Genomic DNA, 12,579 nt, shown 5'->3' on the forward strand with positions numbered 1-12,579 from the left:
GACTTGTGGGTGATAGAAGAGCCCCGCCGATCGAGCTAAAACCAATGGTGGTGGAGACTACTCCATTAGAGTTGAGGCATATCCAATGACGAGAGGGAGGTTGCCATTGAATCGTCTCCATCACAAGTTGACGAGTAGAGGACTTATGGGTGATAGAAAATCCATAGATATTTACCCAATGAGAACTGACGCAAAGTAGTGAAGCATTGTCTAAAAATTCACCTAAAAAAATAGCCCCTATAACATCCCAAAGTCTAGGCCGATAGTTTCGGATAGGTAGTCGAGTTGGTTTCCGGATTTCTAGTAAAAATATTAATATTGAAATTTTGTATTGATAAATATTTTCTAAAATGATTTAAATATTTTTGAAATATTAAATTATATCTGTGGGAATTTATAATTGATTTTATAAAGTAATTGAATTGAATGAATTGAAAATTGTGATTTTAGTGACTAATTTGTAAAGAGATCATAAATCCAAATCTATGAAACTAATTTTACTAAGGCTTGTGTTTAGTTTTTTTCTCTCCAAGTTTAACAATATCTTAATCTCATTTTTGCTAAATTTCCATCTAGATTCATTCTCTTAACGTTTTCTCATTTTCATTTCTAATTTTCATTAACAGTTCCTTTCATTTTCTCTCATCCAAATACTATTATATTTTCTCTACAAAATTCTCTCAGAACTCTCTCATGGTTGAAACTCTTCTTATTCATTTTCTATTTCTTTGTTATTAATTCTTGTTCCTTTTTTTTTTTTTTGATTTTCTATCTTCAACTAAGATTAGTTCTTCTCATTTTCTCTTTGTCGTTTTCCCTTGATCTATTTGGTGTTGTCATATTTACCTTCATCTTCTTTTTCACCAAGGTAATTCTCTTTTCCTTGGTATATTTCTTCTTTCAATGATTAATGATCCAATATGATTAATGATTTTTATTAAGTAATTCTTTTAAAGAGAACTTTGTGAATTAAACTTGATTTTCGGAGGCATTTAATGTGCTATTTTTCTTGATTACTTTTCAAGGTTTTCTTGTGTTTATTAAGATTTTTTTTTATTCTATTATCATCTTACTAAATCAGTTTTGCAATCTCACTTAATTTGGTTAGCAATTTTTTTAAAGGTGAAGTTTAGGATGTTCTTTGTGGATGAACATGTTAAAGGGTAAAAGAAGGTGTAGTTTAGGATGTTCTCTTTGCTTAAACTTTGGTATAGAGGAATCTTTATTGATGCACATGATTGATATGAAAGGTGGTATGTTATGTGAATTGTACATGTGTTGCAATTGAAAGTGTTATGAAATGTATGCTATGAAAGGCATTTCCGATAAGTGCTTCAAAGTGTATTTTGAAAGTGTATATGTGTATGATATGCATTATTTGATAACATACCACATTTCATATCACATTTCATATCAATCATGTGCATCAATAAAGATTATTTTATGTGTATTTTGAATGTATGATTGATATACACTTTGAAATGTGATATGAAATGTGGTATGTTATCGGAAATTAATCAAAGTGTCTCATTGTCCATATATGGTTGATAATGACAACCATTTCCGATAAGTTCTTCAAAGTGTATATGTGTATGCTATGCATCATTTGATAACCACTCTTGATGAACTTGGATTAATTTACTACTTTTTCTTAATGGGACCTTTGGATATGAAAGGCATGTCTAGGAAAGAATATTTTATGGTTTTATATACGTGTGTGAACAAGGGAATATACGGGGTAAGGTTGGTTCATTGAGCAATGCTCTGAGAAGATCAAGGGGTAAGTTTGGTTCGTTGAGTTACTCTGAAAGTGCGATTTCGGACCTAAGTGAGTCCACAAATAAAGGGGAATTGTATGGAGTTCGTTTATTCAATGAGTGAGTTGTGTTTTGGAAAAAAAGACCATTGATCTTTAATTGAATAATGTTTGTATTGTGTGTGACTTGCCAAGAGGTAATTGTGCATAAGTGTATGTGCTTCCTATTGGACATAAATGACATGTGTATACTATGGATTTTATGTGCAATTTTGATGCAATACGAGAACATAAAAGCATGACATATTGGTATGAATGTTGAGGTAACAATAAGCGAGGAGTGATTTCATGTAAGGCTTTCTTTTAGCTTTAAAATGTGCATTGCTGAGAATGTTAGTTGTTTACTGGGCTTTTCATCTCACACTCAATTTTTAACACTTTTCAGAAGATTAATAGCCGAGTCAGAGGTGAGGAGAAAACATTTGGAGTGATCAAGCAAGGCAGTATAAAATAAAGTGTATGTGGTTTGAATCTATATAGTGGCAATGTGGGAATCATTTTGGGAACTAGACAATTGTTAACATGTTGAGTTGTAATAAGTGTTTCATGTTATATGGACCATTGACTTTGTGTAAAAGTATGAAAATTGGTTGATTTGTGATTTCGGAATATTGAATTTATGTTGTTGGTTGAATTGAACATCAAATTGACTAAACGTTGATTTGTGTCTTAAGGGATTGTTTGATGTGTTTAGACAAGTGACACTAAGTGTACTAAATGTGTTAGATTCATAGGATTCATGAAATGACCCAAAATATAAAATTGAACTAGGTGACTAATGCGAAAAGTGAACTTTTATGCAATGTATGACTTTTGATGCTAGATTATTGTATGATAAAGTGACTTGTTTTATAAAGCATGTTACAAGTGTATTTTGACATGTAAGATGTGGTATGAAAGTGTCCAAGCATGCATCTAACTCATTTATGCATGTTCTTGAGAATTCTGCACTTTTCCATAAAAAGGATTGATCTCTTAGGGGAAAGGATTTATCCCTTAGGGGAAAGGATCGATCCCCTTGGCCAGAAGAATCGATCCTAAACTCATTGTTTTACAAAAGATCGATTGATGTAAGGCACTTGTACCTTAACAATTGATTATGGATCTAGGAAGGAAGAAAAACAACCTCCACAAGTGAATGGCTCAAAAGAGATGGTTAAGGGTGGTAAACGTATGGGTGAAATGGCGTCAAAGTACTTAATATCACCCCTTAAAGAAGCAATATAAAGTCTGGGTCTTTGCTCTCTATAGCATTGGTTCTTCTTTGAGACTTCTTTAAGATACTACCTCATAAACACCCCTTTGTTTCATACGCCATAACCATATCCATATCAACCATCTTCCGCTTCCATCATTCATTATTTAAATAGCCTACCTATTCACCCATACGTTTACCACCCTTAACCATCTCTTTTAGTCACTAGGACTTAAGGAAGAGAATAATCTCACTTATATTAATCAAAATGGTCTGATTACAAATGAAATATAATGGCCTATTTATAGTTTTTGAAGGGACTTGGCCGAATAGGTATATGTTGGTTCGGCCAGCCCTTGTACCTTCCTAAAATGACATGATTTTTAATGAAAAAATAAGACTTTAATGAAAATACATGCTCTTGGTCGAATGGTTATGTGTTGGTTCAACCTTAAGGATGATTTGAATGCATTTGGAAGTTATTTGGGCGCCAAAATGAAGAGGAAAGAGTCTTTGGCCGAATAGGAAGCATCCCTTGGTGTTTTGGCACCAATTTGATGTCACATGGAGTGTACATGCTTGAATGATGCACATGGAAGCCTACATGAATGCACATGGGTCTTCTTGCTATGCTTTGATGAGGATGCAACCATAGGATGATGTCTTGAAGTCCATGGAATGAAGATAGGCAACAACTAGGCGTGAATTAGCATCCAACGTGTATCTAGATGACATGGCATCCATTGGGCAGCCTAGAGATGAACTAGCTTCAAGGTAAGCTAGATGAGTGTCTTGGTAGCTAACTAGGTGAGTTATAGCTTGATGAACTCAAGATAGTTAGCTTTGGTCTTCTCAGCTCCTCAGCTACTCTCCCAGCTACCTCTAGTCCACTTTTCAGCAATTTGGTCCAAAGCTCTCCTCCAGCTAAGTTCAGCTAAGTTCAGCTACATGCTAGCTGCCATAATGTTCACGAGCTAGTGTGAGATGCTATGCTTGATGATACATGCATCACAAGGCTCACATCAAAGGAAGAAGTAATAACTCTTCCAAATGATCCACTCGTCCAAGCATTGGAAAAGAAGATCAGAACAGAAGCGGATTTACGACGACATTTTGAATGGGATCCTGATCTTATTTAGTCACGATGTCTTATGAAGATACAACCGTATGTCTCTTATCTTTCCAACGGTTCTTGAATCGCATCAATCCGATATCGGGAACTCAAGATATGGCTATTTTTACTGAAGACAGTGCATGCAGAAAATCCTATACGGGATTAATACGGGATTTTGTAAATATTACGAATTTTTAATATTTTTATTGATTATTTGTAATATAACTTCTTAATATAGGATGATGCATTATCTTTTAGGATTAGATTTATTATTTTATTAGGAATTAAGGTTGGGTTAAAATATTATCTTTAGTTATTATTATTTTATTAGGAATTAGAGTTAAGACATGTTTAGTTTATTATTATTTTATTCATTAGTTATTTAGGACCTTTAGAACTCAGCCCCTATATAAAGGAGGCTTCATTCTACTTTGTAAATAAGATTTCTTTGATTAATAATACAACGAGAGTTCGTTTTTGCAAGTACTGATTGCCTTGTGCCTTCGAAGCTTCTTCTCCTGGAGTTCTTTCAAGTTCTTGTGAGGGAGATTAATCTTCACACTCCAATTTGCCTTTTCATCACGACTAGGAGGGTTGGTTAGAGCCATTTATCGTGTTTGCCTTTTCATTGCGACTAGGAGGGCTCGATAGGACACTTGTCCATCTATTTTTCCACAAATCCATCCGCGCCATCAATCATCTTTACCGTTCACCTTCATAAGGGAGATCTTTTGATTTGTTTATTATTTTATTCATCTTTCATTTATTTATCTTTTGTTTATTTATTCTAATCGTGTTTTTCTTGATTCCAGCATAAAAGAAAACCCTAAACAATCCTAGCGACTGCCGCCACCTTCCCATATTCATCACCTTTGTTCTTCATCGAGTCTAGAGCTTTCTAGGTTTGATTCTTCAACAAGAGCAACGTTCATCAATCCGCCACCGCTTCCCTATCAATTGGTATCAGATTTGGGCCGATTCTTGGAAAGAAGCAATCAATCTTGATTGTTCTTGCACACAAAACCGTCAAGGTATCCCAACGGAGCTAGTCCAGAAAAGATTCATCGTTTCAGGTTCTTTTTTATTTAATCTTAATTTAGATTCAAATCCTTCTTTTTAGTTTGCTATTTTGTAAAAAATAAAACAAAAAAAACACAAAAAAGGCAAAAAAAAAAGGCAAAAAAAAGGCACAAAAAAAGCCAAAATTTCAAAAAAAATTGCAAACAAAGGTATTTAGGGATGATTTTCTGCAGATATCATATCCATCTTAATTTTAATTTCCATTCCAAAATTCACTTCAATCAGAGTTCATTAGAGCATTCAAATACATCATTCAAGTTTTATCAGCAGATTCAGTCTAGAATCTTGTCGAATTTCTTGAAAATTATACAGGAGGAATTTTGTGGTGAAAATTTCCAGATTGAAACTTCATATATTGGAGATCATTCACACAAAATATCAGAATTTTTGGAGATCAAGAACAACTTCGAAAAAAAGTGATCAAGAAAAACAGATTGTTTGAGGACTCACCGTTCAACAGAGTCTACTGGATACTACTGAAGGTATTTGGTTTTGAAATTTTACAGGTTGTTTCTTGACGCATCGAAAGACATTCAAGAAATTTTTCAGAATTTTTGGACACCGGTAACCCCCTCAAAAAACGTTGTTCAAGTTGATCCAGCGTTTTCTAGGTTTTCTGGTTTGGTCCCTTTTTCTTTGACTCTTAGTGCTTTAGGTTCTTTTGTTTTTCCTTGTTATTGTTCTTTTGCATTATCTAACACATTATCTTCCTTGTGTTAGTAGGACTAAAGAGTTTGCATACTTCTTCCTTCTTTGCATTCTCGTTCTCTTGGAGTCTAACCCTTGTTTGGCCTCTTAGAACTTTTAAGTTTTTTCTTATCGCCTTTGCTAGTAATCAAACTTCGATACGAACTGTGGAAGACTACTTGGTAAAGTGAGTTTTAAAGAGTACAAGATCGGCTTACTTGCCTCTCGTTGTGTTACTTTCTTGGAGTGACTTGTGAGGTTTCTTGCTTTGTTGAATTTTCTTCCTTTTATTTTTATTTTACTTTAAAATTTTCTTTTGAGTGTTATGATTTCAGGATGGGCGACAATAACAACAAGACACTTACGGCTATCTTAGCCACACTTAACCGACTCACGACTCAAGTTGAAAGATTTGATGAAATCATGAGAGAACGACAAAAACCACAATTGGATCTACCAAACCAGAATCCAAGACCAAACAATGCTGAACTTTTGGTACCTTGGCGAGAACAACCACGTTTTCAAGCACTCGAACTCTTTGCAAAACCAAAGTTCACGATCCCGTCTTTCAAAGGAGACAATGATCCAGACAGGTACATCGAATGAGAAGGAAAAGTTGATCTCATGTTCGCATACCATGACTGCCCCCAAGCTAAACATGTTCACCTCATCACCACACAATTCGAAGGATATGCTCGAACTTGGTGGATGCAAACAAGGAAAAAGATCCAGAACTTCCAAATTCCAACAATCACCTTCTTGGACCGACCTTAAACAAACCATGAGGAAGCGATTCCTACCGACACATTATACACGTGAAGTTAAACTACGACTAGACTGACTTCGACAAGGTAGAAGTTCAGTTGAAGAGTACTATAAGGAGATGAAGTCCTTACTCAATACGGCTAACATAACCGAAAAAGAAGAGGTCACCGTGTCAAGATTCATCGTCGGTTTAAACTCAAACATCATTGATCTTCTTGATCTACAAGGGTACGAAATCCTTGAAGACGCACTAAAGAAATCAATGACAATCGAAGCACAAATCCAAAGGAGATCTCGATTCAGTGAACATTACCAAGGTACTTCATCCTCTTACCAAGGTAATCCTTCAAATCCTTCCTCATCTTCTACTCCACCTTCTCTAAAAAAGCCAAGAGATGACAAACCTGACAAGGAAAAAGAACGATCAGCAAAGAATGACACACTTCCAGTCCCTAAAGATCAAATGATAATTTGTGAGGAGGTAGGGAAAGCAAAAAAAGAAAAAGTTGAGAAAGAGCCAAAAGAATAATGACCCATTGGGAGGTGAGTGAACCTAAATGTGAGAAGAAAAGAGTGACTCAAAATCTATGTGTGAGCACAAAAGAATTGAGAGAGAACCTTCTTTACAAACAACCTTGCATCCTTGTTCTCTTTAGGGAATCAATTGTTTCGATTTCTAACATTAACAAGGATTTGCCTAGTGTGTTTTCATCTCTTTTATAGGATTTTCGAGAAGTGTTAGGTGATCTACCGAACGAATTACCACTGAAAAGAGGAAAATAATGCCAAATCAATCTAATTCAAGGTTCCATCATACCTCGTCAAACATACAATCTCGAAGAAACCAAAGAGTTGGATTTGTTACAAAAAGGCTACATCCAGGAAAGCCTTAGTCGTGACGCCATCATAATGAAAACATGATTTGAAACTCTACAGGCTTTATAGTTCGTGCACAGGAAATCCATGTAAATGATGAAATAGTAAAAGCAACACGAGACTGGCCACACCATCTTCCATAGCCAAGAGTTGTCGAATAATATTAGGTGACCCTCCTGACGGGTTACCACCTAAAAGCCCTAATCACTATGTTATATCAATGAAGAGTCATAATTTATGGGAGTCCAAAGACCGAGGTAAACAAAACACAGTAGACGATGCACTACCACGAAGGTATACTCTTACCTATCAAACACATACTAATATTCCGAGAATTGAACATATCAAAGATCTATATCATCATAACTCGGATATTTCTGATATTTCTGATATTTCTGATATTTCTACCCATACTTTTAAAAGTGCTTCTAATGAGTTTTATCGTGTATATGAGTTTCCTTGCCTAAACAGGTTCTACAGTCCAAAAATCTCCTCCAGAGAATTTTTAATTCATGAACCACACTTAAGAGACTTAAGGGATTACTTTAACAACCAGTTGATATGGTTTTTAATCACTCATTCTCGCACACGAATAAAACCATGGAGAAATTATCTGAAGCAATCATACAGAAAACCAATAGTGGTCGGCACCATGTTGAATTTCAACCTAAACATCAGATTACAAGACTTGTATGCAACAGAGGATTTCAAGACTACAAGAAATCAGTTTCCTACAAAGAAGAAACCTCGAAAAAAACGCATAAAGACACATCACATTGATCCTGGTAATGTTTCACAAGTTTTTTCCAACAAATATAATTCTCTTTCTCTTGGATTTTCAGATTCGAGGACAATCCTTTGAGGAGTGGGGGAATGATACATGCACAAGAGTCCATAATACATGCTTCTTTGGACTAATGTTTCTACTCGAACCTATTATAAGAACAAAGTCTCGAAGATTCAAAGCATACTATTCGGTAAGTATAATGTGATCATTAAATGATTATAATGTTGCTCCTTTAATGTTTCAGATTCGAGGTCGAATCTTTTTGAAGAAAGGGAGGATGATACATGCAACACAAGGCTCACATCAAAGGAAGAAGTAATAACTCTTCCAAATGATCCACTCGTCCAAGACTTGGAAAAGAAGATCAGAACAGAAGCAGATTTACGACGACTTTTGAATGGGATCCTGATCTTATTTAGTCATGATGTCTTCTGAAGATACAACCGATGTCTCTTATCTTTCCAACGTTCTTGAATCGTATCAACGATATCGGAACTCAAGATATAGCTATTTTACTGAAGACGGCATGCAGAAATCCTATACGGATTAATACGGGATTTTGTAAATATTACGAATTTTCAATATTTTATTGATTATTTGTAATATAACTTAATATAGGATGATGCATTATCTTTTAAGATTAGATTTATTATTTTATTAGGAATTAAGGTTGGGTTAAATATTATCTTTAGTTATTATTTTTATTAGGAAGTTAGACATGTTTAGTTTATTATTATTTTATTCATTAGTTATTTAGGACCTTTAAACTCAGCCCCTATATAAAAGGCTTCATTCTACTTTGTAAATAAGATTTATTTGATTAATAATACAACGATAGTTCGTTTTTGGAAGTTCTGATTGCCTTATGCCTTCGAAGCTTCTTCTCCTGGAGTTCTTTCAAGTTCTTGTGAGGGAGATTAATCTTTACACTCCAATTTGCCTTTTCATTGCGATTAGGAGGGTTGGTTAGAGCCTTTATCGTGTTTTGCCTTTTCATTGCGACTAGGAGGGCTCGATAGGACACTTATCCATCTATTTTTCCACAAATCCATCCGCACCATCAATCATCTTTACCGTTCACCTTCATAAGGGAGATCTTTTGATTTCTTTATTATCTTATTTCATCTTTCATTTATTTATCTTTTGTTTATTTTATTCTAATCGTGTTGTCTTGATTCCAGCACATAAAAGAAACCCTAAACAATCCTAGCGACTGCCGCCACCTTCCCATATTCATCACCTTTGTTCTTCATCGAGTCTAGAGCTTTCTAGGTTTGATTCTTCAACAAGAGCAACGTTCATCAATCCGCCACCGCTTCCCTATCACTTGTCCTTTTAGCTAACCAAGCTACCATAATATACCTTGCTTTGTGTTTCACCTATAGGAATCACCAAACAAATAAAATAAATAATGTGTGAGCTTATTTAAGGTAAAATGCATGTTGCCATGAGGTTTTTGAGTGATATAAGCTGAGAATGCATGTCATGAGCTAAGTACATAATGATATAACATATGTAAGCTAATGTGTAAGACCTAGGAGCTAAAATGAATGCATATGAGCTAACAAATGAATGATTAAGCATGCTGCCATTTCATGAATGTATTGAACCATGCTTAAATGGATGTAAGATTAATCTAGCATACTTATAACATTGTGTATCAATCATAAAGATCTGGGTATATGTTGTATGCGTGAATATCATATAACATGGTATTCATAAATGATAAATGGAAACATGTAATAATAATATCCTAAGAATATGTAATCATAGCATAATTTGAATGATATGAAAGACTTGATCAACTAAGCATAGGATGGAAATAATAATATGATAACTTATACTAACATGTGAATGCATGCTTATGATAGAATAGAATGTATAAATGATATAATATAAGATAGGGTAACAAAGAACTCCCTTAAAATTAGCAATGAAAACATCCATGGTGTGATAAGTCATGGAGAAAATTGGAGCTAGTTTGGATCGTATCATCGATCCCTCGTGAAAAAGGATCGAACCCTTCTACATGTGCTCAATGAAAAATGGTAAAATTGCATTCATTAAAGGCCCTAAGTGTCCCTAAGTTTTAGTTTGACCCTAAGATGTTTATATAAGTTAAAAATGGTCCAGAAATTGATTTGCTAATTAATATTAGACACTAACTTGTAATTTGATAAGACTTGATTTTTCACTCTTAAACATAACTAATTATATAATGGTGTCAATTGCATGTTTGTTGCTTGTATGTCACTTTTGAATTGTTTATGTTTTAGTCCCTAGAGTTCTATATTCCATTAAGTCTCTGTTTGATGTCCAATTAATCTGGAAATTTGCATGTCACTAATTAAAGATTAATAATGAATATTGAAAAACTCAATTTGGTGAATCACCTTGTAATTTTTTGGTCATGTAAATAACCGATTTACCTCTAACTAATTGGTTACGATTATCATGCATTGTTCTGATTGCTTCAAGACTTTAAATTATTTGTTGATATTCATTGCCACATGTTGTATGATGTATGATTTAAATTTGTATGTTTCTGCTTAGTGCACATGATTTAGGGTTTGGTTCTGTCTAACAAGATCGAAATCTAATGTATGCTTAGGTAGCCGAGTATTTCTTCGTGATAGGGTATGGGGTGTTACAGCCCATTAGTCGTTTCCAACTTTTCCATAGCAGCGCACTGAAGAGAAGGTTCCAATACATGTTGTATGATGTATGATTTAAATTTGTATGTTTCTGCTTAGTGCACATGATTTAGGGTTTGGTTCTGTCTAACAAGATCGAAATCTAATGTATGCTTAGGTAGCCGAGTATTTCTTCGTGATAGGGTATGGGGTGTTACAGCCCCATTATGTCGTTTCCAACTTTTCCATAGCAGCGCACTGAAGAGAAGGTTCCAATACGTCCTTCATTTAAGGAACAATAGCCAGCAATAGATATTCCATGAAGAAGCCAATCTCAAAGAGGAAGGTTGAAGTAGGTTAGACCGAAGCTGGAAGTGACTAGAGATGGCCAATGGGAACGAATTTTAAGGCAATCACATAGGATATGTATGAGAGATTATTCACTAGCACCACAAATATCATAAACTACTAAATGGGTGAGATGTTGAGAAAATTGATTAATATTCATAAGCTGATTGTCTTGCAAAGCTAGCCAAAGAAATACACGAGCCATTTCAGGGACTTTCGGTTCCATATTGCTTTCCAGAAAGGGTTTATCTCATTGCATTCAAACTTGGAAATTTGAAAGTAATCACTTTTAATCGAAAATAAACGGATTAAGTGGGCATTCCAGAATCAAGAATCAATGCCAAGAGTATCATTTGGGGGGTATATTCTGGATGAATGGGAGTGCTTGAGGTTGAAGATGATGTGTGAGTTTTGGCCAATCCCAATCACCATTTGGCAAGACAAAATCGTGTACCCGACTCGCTGGGTCAACACAAACTATGGGGTTTTTAAAATTTTAGAGAGATCCAAGATTCGAGATCCACGAATCATTCTAAAAGGACTTAGAAGTCCCATCACAAATCAACTACGTAAGATTTCCATGGTATGAGGGCCAAATTTTTGCTAACGATCGCTAGAAGGTAGAACAATTAAACTGAGAAAGGGAAATCAGATATTAGTCATTGACTATATTTCTCTCGCAATAATTTGATCCATAAGGCAGTAGGGGAATGCATAATGGCATCACAGGTCTTCAATCAAAAAGTGGAGTTACATGCTTTTGTGCTTTGAACACCAACGCCGCCTTGATTATGAGGTTGGAAATAGAATTCCAATTGATGAGGGACATTGGATTAGAATTAGTATTCGCTCCCTATATAAAGCATCATACAATTTTCTCAATCTCCATTAATAAAGAGGAATGAGCATATTAGTTTGCATCATATAAGATGGTATACTAAGTAATACCGATTTTGCTAAAGTAATCCTGCCCATGAAAGACAGTTTTTTCTGACTAGCCATTCAGTCTAGAATGAATTCTATCGATAAGGAAATTGAACCTCTCATTAGTGGTGCCGACAGTCCTAACAGGAGTTCCCAAATAATTTCTGAGATCAATAACAATTTGAAAACCCAGACATTTGCTGAATGAAAGTTGCGGTCTCACATCAGTGTTGGTAGAGAAGAATATAATCCTTTTCTTCTCATTAACATGATCCCCAGAATAATCTCCAATGCAGTCTAAAATGCTTTTAATATTTTTAGAATTTTCACGGTGCGCTTTTGCATATAGTATCA

This window comes from Hibiscus syriacus, unplaced genomic scaffold, assembly GCF_006381635.1.
Source record: "Hibiscus syriacus cultivar Baekdansim isolate YM2019G1 unplaced genomic scaffold, ASM638163v2 tig00110943_pilon, whole genome shotgun sequence".
In the NCBI taxonomy this organism is placed as follows: Eukaryota; Viridiplantae; Streptophyta; class Magnoliopsida; order Malvales; family Malvaceae; genus Hibiscus; species Hibiscus syriacus.